The 15,487-nt window shown below is 38.0% G+C and overlaps 1 pseudogene; it reads right to left on the reverse strand.

Annotated features, from left to right (window-relative positions):
- Nucleotides 1-3,126: 3,126 nt before the first annotated feature.
- LOC109112288 lies at nt 3,127-8,697 on the reverse strand (annotated as a pseudogene).
- Between the last annotated feature and the right edge of the window lie 6,790 nt (nt 8,698-15,487).

Genomic DNA, 15,487 nt, shown 5'->3' on the forward strand with positions numbered 1-15,487 from the left:
ACCATGGGTATTGTAGTTCCACCTTAAAGTTACTGGATCTGTAACCACGTTGTTAGACCGGTTTCAACTCATTGGGCTGTATTAGTCAGCATAACATGTTGATTTGTTTATTTGTTTAAATATCAAATGTCTGTCTGTCTACGTGTTTATTTATTTAGTTAACTATGACAATAACATTTATCCAAGGCAACTTACATGGGAGAAAAATAGGCTGCAAGAAATGTGGGTTACAAATTTGAAAGTAAACTGGTTGTCTGTCAACTCTGATTAAAAACTCTGATGTTTATTCAAATGTTTGATGAAATGTATTATTATTATAATTATTATTTAGGTAACAAACACATTCTATGCTTCTAGAAATGATATATATATATATATATATATATATATATATATATATATATATATATATATATATATATATATATATATATATATATATATAATTTCTAGAAGCATAGAATGTGTTTGTTACCTAAATAATAATTATAATAATAATACATTTTATATATAATATATATATATATATATATATATATATATATATATATATATATATATATATATATATATATATATATATATATAGTTGTTCATAAATGTGTCTGCTTTTGTTTTTGTAGAAATTGTATACTTGTGTAACTGTGAACCTGTTGCATGCATCTAACTAACTGAATATTATTTTTGAAAAGTTCTATTGTGACATAGAGATTTCTTCATCGTTATGATGTCTAACATGTTTAAAATATATATACGTATAGATCTTAACCTATGAACTCCCAAACTGTTAGTCAAAGGCCCCTTTAAAACATGTTTTAGGTCAAAGTTGGTGCTCTTTTCTAATATGGTAGTTAGTGCAAATGTTTCTTTACTTTTTCCAGCTTTAGCTGTCCAAAAAGGACAACACTGAATCAGAACAACTGGAGAGCAACATAAATTCTTCACTTAGTTCTTAATCAGGACCACTTCCTGTGAAAGAGTTTGACAACTCAGGATGACACAGAAGCTGTAAAGTGGAGAATGCAGAGACTGAAGAGGCATCATTATAGATACAGATCACTGTCTGCGGAACTCAGGCTTTCTCAGTTCCTTTTGCTTGAGTGAACACGATGAGCATGAATCCTTTAGAAAATGATTATCATGTAAACCTACATTCCTATGAACTGATCACATCACAATTTAATTCAGGTTATGGGAAATGTTTAAGAATTATGTCATCTATAATTATATATGGTTAATTTTGGTTCTTCTGTGTGGCAGTATAAAAGTATCTTGAAAAGGTTTAGTTGGAAAAAAAAACTGCACAGCATTGTTTCAAACCCACTCTAATGAAATGTCTTGGGCGTTTATTAATTTTATTAATATTGTTATTATTATTATCAGTGGATTATGGACACTCAACATTGTAAATAAATAACAAATATGAAACATGTAAAGTGTTGACTACTATTACGCCATTCATCTAAATGGAAACCTTCAGGTGGAGCTAAAGAGCTTGCCTGTCCATCAGGTCCAGGTATAAGATTCCACCCCACCCCACATTTTTATGTTATGTTACAGCACTTCCTCTAAATGTTTTTTTTTTTTTTTTTAATCCGCATTCCTGAAGATTACTGTCAGCTCTTGTTTTTCTGGATTCCAGACAATTGACAATCAAAGAACGAATATTTGTCATTACTTATCAGTTTGATATGTGACTGAACACATTGTTCTGTTACATGACTTTCTTCATGCACTTACTGTAGGTTGACACAATTCCCATAAGCTTCCCATAAACATGCTGCCATTTGTTGCTGTAATGTAATGTATTTTGAAAGGTTGCAGGCATTATTTCTTGCATTTTAAATCACCTTGAAAGTAAAAAGGTTGTTCTTGTGTTTATTGTAATGTACACTACTTCCAAATTGTCAAAATACATCATCTGTGAATGAATATGTTAAGAACAGGATTTTTGTACTAATTAAAACAAAGACCCATCTTGTTTTGCTCAAATACTTGCATTTTATTGGTTCTTCAGCGTTTCTTTGGTGTGGTTAAGGTGCTATGTAGCACCACTGCCATAAAGAACCCATTAAGCCCCTGTATGGTTCTTTAAAGGTTCTCAAGCTCTTCCTTATTCTAGTTGGGGAAAGGATAAAACATTAAAAAACAGTGTATTTCCTATTTCCTAAGATAATGTGATTCCCAACCTTTTGCCCTAAAGGCCCCCCTATAAGGAAAAAGCAAGCTTTTACCATTGTAGTAAATTCCCATTCATAGCAAACATATGAGAGTGAAGTAATATATCTAAAATCTGAGGGTTCTACATAGCACCATTTGACAAAGGTGATGTATAGCACCTTCAAAGATAGGTGTTACAAAGCACTTAAAGTGGTCTTTTTAGTGCTATTTAGCACCATTTTTGTTTAGAGTGTACAACGTACTAAATACAGAGATAATATTCAGACTTTAATGACTGCAAATACATGGCAAGGAGGAAATTGTAGCGTTAGCGCACTGCTCCCTCTTCTGGACGAATGACAGTATGACTGAATATGTTATCAGAGCAGCCCTCATTATCTCTACTGTCTCGCCTTTTAGCATAGTCGTTTTAGCAGTTTCTTATTTACAAAGTATGATTAAATGAAACAAATCGTTGTACATGCATACACTTAAGTAAGCAAACACGGGCTTCCTGGCCCTCATTAGTATGCCCACGACTTTATAAGAGATCCGCACATATCTGTCAAACAGATCACCAAAAGTCACTCTAGTGTAACCGTCTGGATCCAGGTCTGCCATGGTCCTTATGATGAAGCACATGTCATCTATCTCCTGGGGGATGTATGCTTCTGCACGTCTGGCCCTCTCTGTTGTCTTGCTGCCCTCTTTGGCCTGACAAAGCCCTCCTCACCCTTCCGCAGCAGTGTTGACATGGAGTACTCGTAAGCAAAGTCCTCGCTGAAGGGGTTGAGCTTCTGATTGATGGTATTCTCCGATGCCCAGTTTTGCCAGCGGGCATGCAAATTGTAATGCTAGTAGGCTACTCACAAATAAAGTGCAACATTGTATTGACTGTATGTAGTTTTGTGTATTTTTCATCTTTGTACTGTAGGCCCACACTTAAATGAGTGGAATATACAGCAGTGAATATTTCACTGATCATTACAGTGGTTAGCTGTATGCTTTGTCGCTTTTTGTTCTAAAAAACAACAACAAGATCAAAATTCCACATTTAATCTTATCTGTTATTAGAAGACCAGAACTTACCCGAGAACAGTGGATCTTTTGATTGTGACCGCAGACTCTGTATTTTCATTCATCCTTTATTCCCCGTGTTCTCCTGGTTGGTTTCTGCTGTAGCTGCAGGCTTCTATCCTCATTATTCCCACTGCCCTCCTAAGCCTGCTTTTTCTCCTTTTCCATTTCCTTCCAGCCCCGTGTCAGCTCTGAAACCATGTTGGAGCACTTGTGGACGACCCTGTCTGGCTTAGCATCTTGTCCAGTTCATTCGTGGCCACGTCCTTACAGATGCGTTTGGTCAAAAAGTCAATGCATGTACTTTTCTCCTGTACTTCCCTTGTCACAGTTTTCACCACTTGTGTGGTTTTGATGCATGACATGACTGTCCTCCACATCATCCTGGTTTTTATTTTTAGGGTCCTGATTGGAAACAGACTTCTGAGATGGTTTGATCCTTGTTTTTTTTTTCTTGTTTGGGGTCCTCTGGGTAACTCAGGGCCCATCCACTGGTTTCACTGGACTGCTTCTCCTAATTTTCTCTCACCCACTGCTGCTAGCTCTGTGTTAAACTTATGCTTATGGCACACAGCTTTTTAATGTTCTTGTTTGTTGAGGGCTTTTCTTTTCTGACATTTTTTACCTCCAAAGGGTTCCTTCCCTCATTCAAGTTCTTTGTCCCTGACGGCTCAGAGTCTAGAATTTACTACAGGCTGGGAATCACAACGAGGTGTTATAGCTCTCCCTTAGGCACTAATGGATTTGAAATGGGTGAACTAGCCTTACATGGTGGTGGAAAGTATGCCAGGCATCTCTGCTGATTATCTTTCCTCAACACTTACCTACCTCTGGGATTGGTGGGGAAACGTTTCATTATAGACGTTGCCCATCGCTGAGGGTAAACTGGGCAAAGACATCAGTGAGTGTTAAGCTTTTTCCTAGGCTTTACAAATGTGCAGACAGCTGCTCTTTGTGTCTTATCTGGATACTTAAATTCATTTGACTTTGTCTTTACCATTATCTGATGCTTATTAAGATAATCAATTAGCAGTGTCAATTAGCAAAAGCAACAGTGTCCACTATGTTTTCAATGCTAAGTGGTAAACTTCCAATGTGAACTGTGTTGATCATATGCATAGGTTCCCTCAACAGCCAGTTACACTGTGAATAATGCACTATAGCGGGAATGAATAAATTCTTGACAACAGTTCCAACTAAATGTCCAGGTTGAAGGAAGAAGTTCTGTATCACAACACATGGTTTATTTCAACCTCATGAAAAAAAAATATAGTTAACATATCGCCTGTATGATATAATATATACAGTACATATACATATAGAATACATTATATTATAACACATATATAAAGTAATAAATACATTTTAATATGATTGTATTTAACTACAATTATATGTAAAATGGTAAAAAATAAATTTTCAGTTACAAATAAAACAAAGATTATTAATTTTACAATAAAATAACATTTCCTTTTTTTCTACTTAAAAATTGAATGTTTAACTCAATATGTTGTTTGCCATTTCTTTTTAATTATTTGTACAATTTACTAGTAATTTTTGAGTGAAAAGGGCTAAAGGAGAGTTGTTCAATAAACATCAGATATGCAATTATAGGATAACATATCTCCCTATAGTCCAAGCAAGAGAACAAGATAAATAATTAAGAAGAAATGAATGACCATTTTGATTAAGGGAAGAGCAAATGACAAGGAGTCATTCGATCCAAGACAGAAGCAGAGATGTCTTTGGTAAGGAAAAAAGTCACCTGAAGGAGACTCAGAGTTTCTGCTTGCGTACACAACGGATAGTCTTGCATTGCACCTGGCAGCAGGCTAAGACGGAAAGAATTTGACAAAATTTTAATCCCACTGAACTAGAATCACTTCTCTTTCCTTATATCACAGAACTTTATTTAAGTGCAGAGAACTGTGCTTGTGCATATTTAAATTTTGTGTAATTGACTAAAAGGCGTTCAAGTATGTAATCTACTGTATGTTTATTGGTTTGTTTTCTGATAGCATTGAGAGACATTATTAATGGTATCTGCATGAAACAAAGCGAAGACAGCTGTTGGCTGTCAGTCACATGATGTAGAGCTGTGTCAGTGTGCATGTGTAGTAGAGGGTCACTGTGACTGCAGGGGAAATCTAGACTACTTCAGTATATTCTAGACTGCTCTTGATTCTAGATTCGAGAGAGAGAGAGAGAGAGAGAGAGAGAGAGAGAGAGAGAGAGAGAGAGAGAGAGAGAACGTATACAGTGCAACAGAACAAATTCAATAGTCATATCCACTAACAAGAGAGTACATTTGACCTAGTCAAATGAGCCAACATTAAATATCAGTGTGGTCAAAGCATTAGCATAGTTTACAAAATGTAGAAGAAATTTGAAATCATCATATTATTATGCATAACCTTGGTTAAATCTCAGCACTTAAATAGAATATCTGCAGATCACCTAAAAAAATAAAAACAGTGCAGACTTAAAATATCGTTGGTGTTGGTAAAGTGTGTGTGCACTCGTCAGCCAGCAGAGGTCCACATAACAACAGTGTTCCAATTTGAATGGCTGAGAAGAGCTCTCATATAGTCTAAAAACTTATCTTTAAAACTGAACTTTTATTTTAATACTTTAAAGTGCACATATACTAAATATAATTACAGTATTACACTCTACCAGTCAAAAGTTTGGAATAATTACTACCAAGGCTGTATTTATTTGATCAAAAATGCAGTAAAAACAATTACACTGCGAAATAATTACAATTTATAAGAATAATTTTTTAATTGAATATATTTTTTATTTTTTATTTATTCCTGTGATGGCAAAGCTGATTACTCCAGTCTTCAATCCTTCAAAAATCATTGATGATTTGCTACTCAAGAAACATTTCTTATTATTATCAGTCATGAAAACAGTTGTACTGCATGTAATAAATGTTGCTAGTAATGCCTAAGTCATGAGTTTGATTCTCAGAGAATCTCTGATCAAATGTATACCTTGAATGCAATGTATCTTGCTTTAAGCTTTAATTCAATTAGTAATTTGTGATAAACTGGTCTGTGAAGAGTGTTTGATAAGATATTTAAAGACCAAAAATGCAAACTATCATTAGAACAAAGCACAATCATGTGCAGATGTTGAGATAAAGGCAGATCATTGACAATGAATGATATATGGGATCATTCTGCAATCCAGGTCAAATGTCAAGGCCCCAAATTCCCTTTGTGTTTTGAACTGATACACTTAAATGACCTCATCTCACCCCACACTTTCCCAAATCCTCAGTAAAAAGAAAACTGATGGATAAGACCACTTATACAGTTTGATTGTCCACATGACTTCCATCTGAATTAAAAATACTAATTGAGACAGCTCCCTCTCAGCACACAAATCATTCCTTTCATAATACCACATTTAACTCATCTAATACACAAATATTTGTCCTACACCAGCCCTCAGATGGTTTCCATTCCAACCAAGCTTTCAAACTGATTTATTATGTTAATCATTTGTATGGATGGGTACCTCATCCTAAGAACCAGGTGTGAATTGACTTCCCAAACATCTGGTACAGCTGTCTGCACTAGACATATAGTCCAGTGGTTCCTTCATCCATCAGGGCTGAAAATCTCTCCTGGTCAAGGTGGGCCATAGAATCCAGATTCAGATGAGTAAGAGCACCTGTACCTGCTGGTTGCACTTCCCTGTTCCTGAACTTGTTTTGTTTGGCCATCACAGCTAATTGAGCAGACACAGACTTCGCTGCACTATATGAAGCCCTGGGGTTTCTGATTTGCATATCATTCTGAGCAGGGAAATATAATTTATGTTGTGGTAATCTGTTTCTGATTAAAGGCACCATTAAGACTTAAATGCTGATAAAAAAGAGGTAAATACATTGCTCTGATTTTACATTGCTCTGTTCAGAGGCAAAGCTTTTGGTTTTAAAAATATTTGCAGTGCGGAACACATTGCCATTGAAATAACTTTTTTTTTTCGTCCTGAAAAGCTACAAATTTGAAGAATTATACACAGGGGTTTTATTCATAGTTATTACAGAATATTTGTACTGTGAGAATCATATTGTTTTATGTTGTTTTTGGAGTAGTTATCCAACTTTAGCTGCCAACCATGAATAAAAAAATACCAATAGAGAAAAACAGTGCCCAAATTTGAAACAGACATATGAATTAGAAATAGAAAATTATAAGAGAGAAAAAGCAATTGAGTAAAAAAAGAAATTAAACACAACATCCTCTTTTCGTGGAGAATAACCAAAGTGAAGTGTTGCCTCGAATATTTTGGGCGCTCCAAAGTCAACAGTGTCAGCTCATGGGCTTCAAATCTGTCAGTCCAATAAAGTTCTGCTGCTACAAACATTATTGATTGTGTTTGGCTGTCTGGAGCGGCCTCATAAATAAATGAAATTGATGACAAATTAGCTTGTACATGATCAGGAGTCGGTGGCAAACCTGCCAACAGGCCAACCCTTGCGACATTGCAAGAGCACGATTCTCACCCTTCTCTGCTTGCGGATCGCCGCCTTTAATGAAAGCAGTCCTCTCCGCTCTGATCTCCCATTTCCTTTCTCTCTTAGTAGGAAGAAACAGTGGAGCAGTGGGACTCAAAGGCTTCACTCTACCTCCAATGCCTCTATTCACCTGTGAAAGTGACATGACGTGTACCCAACTATGGTGTCCCATACTCTGAATTTGTGCTCTGCATTTAACCCATACAAGTGAACACACACAGCAGTGAGTGAACACACACCTGAAGCAGTGGGCAGGCATGTGCTAAGGCACCCGGGGAGCATTGCTTTTCTCAAGGGTCTCACCTCAGTCGTGGTATTGAGGGTGGAAGAGAGTGCTGGTCATTCATTCTCCCCTTACTACAATCCCTGCTGGTACCAAGACTTGAACCCATGACCTTTGGGTTACAAGCCCGACTCTCTAACCATTAGGCCATGACTGCCACAATCATTGCCTGTTGTTGGCTGCGAGTGGCTTGATTTCCTTCAGAGTATCTGAGGAGGAGGCTGTCACTGATAACTCCATGTCATGGCTTCAGATGCTGAAGACTGGGTGTGTTGCGGCAAAGAGCCTGAAACCCCACCTCCGACGTAGACAACAGAATGGCCCAGAATGGACGGCGAGCTGATCCGCATTCTATCCATGGCTGTGGAGAATCTTGGCCTGGCTTCATCGGCTCCAGATGAGCCCGCCCGCAGTCTTCTTTACAAGTGTTAATTGATGACGTCAACATTCCTCCTGCCAATGGCCCGCCCCGTTCCTGCTGGCAGTTCACTAGGAACTCACCACGACATTGCGAGAACCCTATTCTGCACATGTTAATCCCTCTACTTCTACCGCTCTCACCACTGTTGACGGTGCTGAAGAATGAGGTTTTAGGAAGCTCCCGCTCTGGAAGAGGCAGTCGCTGTGCATCTGTGCCATCCATCTACCCTGGGGTTGAAAGTCCATGAAGTTCACCCATCCAAGCTCTGCAGGACTACCTCAGCCCTTGCAAAAAGGGCTTATTCAGTAGCTGGCCAGGCTGGCTCAGCACTTCACATGATGGTAGTGTTCCAAATATTCCAGGCTAAACTTCTCTGCACCATGGACAAGTCTGGCCAGAGTTCTGACGCCTTCAAAGAGCTGTGCACAGCGACTGACTTGGCTCTGCGCGTTACTAAGGCCACTGCGCAGGTGATTGGCAAAGCCATGGCCAACTTGGGGGTGCTGGAGCAACACCTTTGGCTAAATCTGGCGGAGATCAGAGTTGCTGACAAGGTCGCCTTATTATACTCGCCACTTTCTCCCAAGGGACTGTTTGGCAGCCTAAAGCTGAGTAGTCTTTCTGGGGACAATTAATGATTCAGGTCACACTCCCTGTCAGGAGGCCAGTTTAATGCCTCACCTGAACGAAGCTCCTTTTTACAGGTGCCGGTCTAACACTTTATCAAAAGGTTGCTTCTTGTTACACTCTGAGTAAGTCCATATGCTAAGACTTTTACACCCATACAAATCAGGGAATGAACACCCCCTGCTGGCTGGACTAAAACTAGCTCCAGCAGCAAGCTAGGTTTATTTATTATTATTTTTTTTTAACTGTGGCCTACCAGCTATCAGAATGTGCTACCAGCTTCAAAAAGAAAACAAAGTCAAATTCGTAACTGAGGTGGGGAATTAATGACAACAGAATGTCAGAAGGCCAGTTTAATGCCTTATCTGCAGGATGCTTCTTTTCACAGTCTAAAGTCTGCGTCATTACACTAGGACTTTTGCACCCATTCTATCCAGGGAATGATCACCCCCTGATGGGTGGACTAAATCTAACTGCAGCAGCAAGTTACATTTTCATAAATGGTCTCCCACCTTTGTTCTGACCAGGCTCTGGCCTGCTTAGATTTAGTCAGGAACCAGACTCTGCCTACTGCATGCCACAGTTGCATTCGTTGCCTGCACCTTAATAAAGCTGCTCTAATAGAGGGGTAGCGCACCAAGATGCACCACCAGCTTAAACAGTGAGGTCAAATTCATGATTAAGGTGGGGAATTAATGACAACAGAATGTCAGGATGCCAGTTTAATACCTCATCTGAAAGACTATCCTTTTTACAGGTGCCGGTCTAACACTTTATCAAAAGGTTGCTTTGTTTTACATTCTGAAGTCCGATTAGTTATACTAAGACTTTTAAACCGAAACAAGTCAGGGAACGAGCACCCCCTGCTGGCTGGACTAAAACTAGGTCCAGCAGCAAGCTAGGTTTTTTTTAATTTTTTTATTTATTTTTTTTATACAGTGGGCTATCAGCCATCAGAATGCTTCAGAAAGAAAACAAAGCTGAATTTGTAATTTGAGGTGGGGAATTGAAGATGACAAAATGTCAGGAGGCCAGTTTAATGCTTCATCTGAAGGATGCTCTTTTTCACAGTCTAAATTCAGCGTCATTATATTAGGAATTTTGCATCCATTCATGATGACGACAGAATGTCAGGAGGCCAGTTTAAGCAATCTGTTGATCTTTATGAGTTTGCCCCTGAGTCAGCATCCCTATGGAGAAGTGTTAAACAAACTCAGCTAGCCATGACCTCATGTTACAGAATTGTGTGTTAGACACTAAATCTCCTGAGGGTAGAGTTAGTACATCCATTATACATTTTTTCTGAGAAGCACAGCACCATATAATGGTATTAAAAATGAAGGATAAAAAATAGTTCAGCTGGATATCTAAGGAGGACAGGGCCATACTGTGTAAATATGCTTCCTTTGCTCTACAGTGACGTATAATTAAGAGATCTTGCCTTTTTTTGTGTGTGTTACATGATTAATTTTCCCTCATCTTTTCTGTGTTGTAATAGTTGGGCTTTGGGACATAATGGGTAGAAAATTATTCTTGCACAAACAATCATCCTTGACTGTCTGTGCAGATTACCTCAGATCTTTACAAGAGGATATAAACCTTGATAAAAACCTTTCTTAACACAAATGTGACTGCTGCAGAAAGATGTTTTCTAGATGTTCTAAAGGTAATGATACACTGGGCAACTTTTTGAGCAATTTTGCTGGGCATTTTTGCCATCAACGGGCAACCAGTTCGAAGCTGCCCCCTTTGTTGTCAGATCCACTTCCATTGTGTTGTATCTTCATTTTGTCTGTGCTGATTTATTTTCCATTATTGTTGTGAACCCATGGTTTTTTCGTAAGTCTTATTGTGTTGGGTCCGCCGATTCCTTCTGGGCTGCCTGTTAGGGATCTAGCACCCAGTTATGGCCCCCCAATCTTTCCTTGACGTGACTGGCATACAAAAGTGCAGTCCCATATAATAAAGTAACTGAAAGCAAACAACAGTTCTTCTTTTTACCAAGGACATGATTCTCTAAGGTGCTACATTGCTGTGGTCCAAAAACATTAGGATTGCCGCTGGTGAAATAAAGGTTAATGCCACTGAGCAAACAAACAAACAGAGCTTTTCTCAGAGCACATTCACAGTCAATCACTTCAGTGTGGCTGGGGGGAAGGACTCTCTTGTGTCTGATTCAGCTTTGGCTAACAGGACGAGAGGGATTCTGATGAACAGGCCTTTGATGGCCTTGTGGCTTGCGGCTCCATCATAACTCTTCTTAACACCTCCCTCCTCCCATTACTCAAGTCTCTTGCATTACCTCAGTCCTTTCCTTCTCTCCCTTCGGCTTCAAAAAACAAATTTCACTCTTACGTTCTTCATCCATCCATCACCATGAACACCTTCTGGACTTCCAAAAGGGGGAGAGAAGATCCAAACCACTAATTGTGTGTTTACACTTTTATTTCCCTTTTTAGACTCAAAATCAGTGCAGCCTGACAATGCAAAACAGGGAAGTCTCCAAGGCAACTATGCTGTCGATAGACTGAGTATTTGTTTCTCTTAATCAGAGGATGTGCCAGTAATGAGTGCATTTTAAAAATTGAAGACCCTGACATCAAGTCGTTACATATTTAAAATAAACTATTTACTCATTGCTGTCACAGTGAGGTTGTGTGTTTCTCAGGCACTTAAAACCCTAGAATTGACCCAAAAATGAAAATTCTGTCACCATTTACTCACCCACATGTCGTTCCAAATCCTGTATTGTTTTCTGTCTTCCATGGAGCACAAAAGGAGAAATTTTGCACAACGTTGTTCCAACTCACCATGTTGAGATCGGTCATGGTTAACATCAACCTGGCATGATTCTTGAGATGTTTGAATGTGTACAAATGTGAATGGAAGGGCAATCAGCTAATATCTGCAAAACAGGCTCATTGGAAAAACTCTTCCTGCTTTTCTTCCTACAAACAAATGACTGCAGTTTCCAACTCAACAACTCTAATAGCATTAAAAGACCAAAGGCTTTTATTACCTTTCACACAAATTATGGTTACAGGACAGATTATCAGTTAATAAAAAAATATTTTTGCACGGTTCCTTGGACAATACTTCTTTGCTATGACCTAAAAATACTTTTTCCGATGTTGTAAACTTGCTCAGTAGCTCACCTGGTACCTTTTAGCACCACTCACTGGAAATTTCACTTCTGAATTGCGACAGTATGTACAGCAATCATTGAAAAAAACATTGCAAGATTAATATTCATTAGTTTCAAATGAATCCGAACACACTTTTAGCACCACTCACTGGAAATTTCTCTTTGAAAGTGGTCATATCACTAAGCTTTTAGTCGGTTCTTCACACAATGTATGGTACAAGGGTCGTGCAGGCTACCTTTATGGAGCTTTTTTGACTTCACTTGACTGAAGTGATGACACTGTCTAAATGATATTTTAATCTGTTAAACAAGCAGTGCCAGCACAACTGTTTATGAATCCTAGTTTGAACAAACAATGAATAGAACATGTTGAAACCTCAGTTGTTGTTTAAATCCTATAAATTCAATAAGCTGAAAGAATTTCCAAAAACATTTAAAATAGCCCAAAACGGTGCAATCCTCAGCTTCAGCATGTTTTAAACTCGCCCTGGGAATAAGTTCAAGCGGTCCTGTGCCAAAGAAATTCCAGAAGATTCATTATTCTGTTTTCGCTTCCCTCAATCTAACTTACGGGAAAAGATTTCTGAACTGCAACACGTTATTCATTAAAAGGTTATATCTGGTTTATTTCTGGAACTTTGACTACACAGAAACATGCTTTTAGAGTAATACATATTTTTCTTTCATTCAGGTGGTCTTATTTCCAATTTTTTATGTTCTGGTGTGTGATGTTGCTATCTCTTCCCATTTACTCTACAGGTACCATCACTTTACTTGTCTGATCTGGCATCAGGCCCATTGCTCGTCAGCAGACCAGTTGTGCTCCTCCTCTGGGGTTCCTGTCCCTCTATTCAGCTTGTGCAATCAGGAAATGAGTGGAAACACCAGTGGACCTCAGAGGCATCTGAGTCGGCCTTCACCTACCAATCCTGGTCACACGAGACTAAATAAAAGGCCCTTCCTTTAATCTCTGGACGATATCAATGTGTCATCAATACACATGTTAAACTAATTCTCAGAAATGCAAAGCCATCAGGACTCACCTCTTCTGTTACATTAGGTGTTGGGTTTAATCCATCACACATCTTGAATGCTTCTTGATTCTCCTTTTTGTGGCTCCACACAGCGTGGTAGGTCCTCCATTGTGTCTGTGCCCATCTGATGGCGGCTGCATTCAGGAGGGTGTAGTGGGTCAGCTCAGGTGTTGAAGGACAGGCGGCAGTTTACAAGCACCCGTCGTTTGCTTAACCCTACAATTAGGGTGTAAGAATGTCAGCTATGGGGGGATTTAGCGGTCCAGACAGCATCGTTTGACACCTCAGCAATCTGTCACGTCAGAGTGTCTGAGAACTAACAGTCTGCTCGCTCTGGACACAAAGGTGGCTCACTTGCTCAGAGCCCATTCAGTACAAAAATTGAGCTTCTTTATATTTTTTTCTTCTGCCATGTGTAAATATTGTGTCTATAGAGTGACATGACTCAAATAGAAAATGCTAAATAGCTCTGTTAAAGCAAAAGAAACACTCTTGATTCCAGAGCCAGTAATAAATAACTCAAAACTGCTCACTCAGCTAAGCTTTGGGCATCGAGTTTATTTTGTCATTTGAACTAACATCATGAACATTGTTACAAAGGACGAGGTGTTTAAATAACATGGCAAATGAAATGATGTTATAGCTACATCTTTTTTTTAATTCAGAACATGGCTCTGAGCTAATAAAAAGTGTAAAGCTTTGCTTTCCTCTGGAAAGCAATTTTAAACACTAAATGACTGCATTTGGAGTGTGATATGAAACATGCCATTCTGCAGCTTTCCAGACAGTTTATGGATTAACAATAAAAATACAGTAAAATGCTCCATGCTGTTGTTACTTGATGGAAGACAGTAGTAGTAGACTTGCATACAGAGGCAGTCTACTTGAAGAGTATTATCAGACTTCACTACCGCACAAACCAAAACACTTGTACCAACAGAATTTATGTACATTTGTTAAGTCTTGTAACCCTTTACAATAACTTCATAATGAGCAATACATTTGTTAAAGTATTTATTAATCTTTGTTCATGTTGATTTTTAAAAATACAACTGTTCATTGTTCATGTTGGCTCAGGTCAAATAACATGAACAGATATAAACTTTGGGTATAAATAATGTATTAGTAAATGTTGAAATGAACATTAACAAAGATAAATAAATGCTTCAGAAGTTTATCCTTGTTAGTTCATGTTAACTTACTGAACTCATGTTAACAAACAGAACCTTATTGTGTTACCAAAAGTCCTAATGGGCTGTTCACACAATGGATGGAATGGAAAAAAAGGTTTAACTTTTAACTTCACTTGGCTTAACAACAGCTAATTTTTCAGCACAAATTGCTACAAAAAAATCGCAAAACCTAGCACAAGTCAAACATAGCTTTTAAGCGAACATTTATATGTGAAAACAGTTAAAAGTGGCATAACGAAACACAAAAATGCAGTCTGTGTGAACCGGCCCTACGATCGCTACAAATAAACTTAATGTACAAATGAAACTCAGACGCTTACCTGACTCCATATATCAAAGCATTTCCTTTCAATAACCCAGTCATTCAGAATTATTAAACACTTCTGCAAACCTGTATTCTTAGGTAAATTTATACATTAAAAAAAAGTTCCTCCATGCTTGTGTGTAAGAGTAACACTGCTTTTGACAAGAGCTGCAACATTCAAATGCAAAACAATCCTAATATGTTAAATTCTCATAAAACAATATAGTATGAATGAATTAAAACATATGTATCATACTGCACCAGTACATTTGTGCCATTGGCTTTACTCCATCAGTTGTAACAATGATTAATATTAGATCAATATTTTTATGATACTAACATGAATAGCTGTGATCTTTGGCATGCATTTCAACATTTTATGCAAAGTTATGATGTGCTTAAAAGGTCACCAAAGTTCAAAGCCAATAATAATATGCAGTTTGCACAATCAATACAGTCAGGCTGGAGGACGGATGTGCTATTCTTTGCAGAAAATGTCCCTTGTAAATAGCACTGTAAGTCACTGTTAATGCTGCATGCTATGGTTTTCTTCACTTTGACAGGAATAATGTACAAAATAATAATAAAAAATAATAATAATATACTGGGATAAAAAAAAGCATAAAAATGTGAAGTAAAGTATCACAACCCAAATATAATTGTGCAACACGTTTGTATTAAACATTAATAGGCCCTTTTAGGATATTGA

Source organism: Cyprinus carpio, chromosome A19 (genome assembly GCF_018340385.1).
Source record: "Cyprinus carpio isolate SPL01 chromosome A19, ASM1834038v1, whole genome shotgun sequence".
In the NCBI taxonomy this organism is placed as follows: Eukaryota; Metazoa; Chordata; class Actinopteri; order Cypriniformes; family Cyprinidae; genus Cyprinus; species Cyprinus carpio.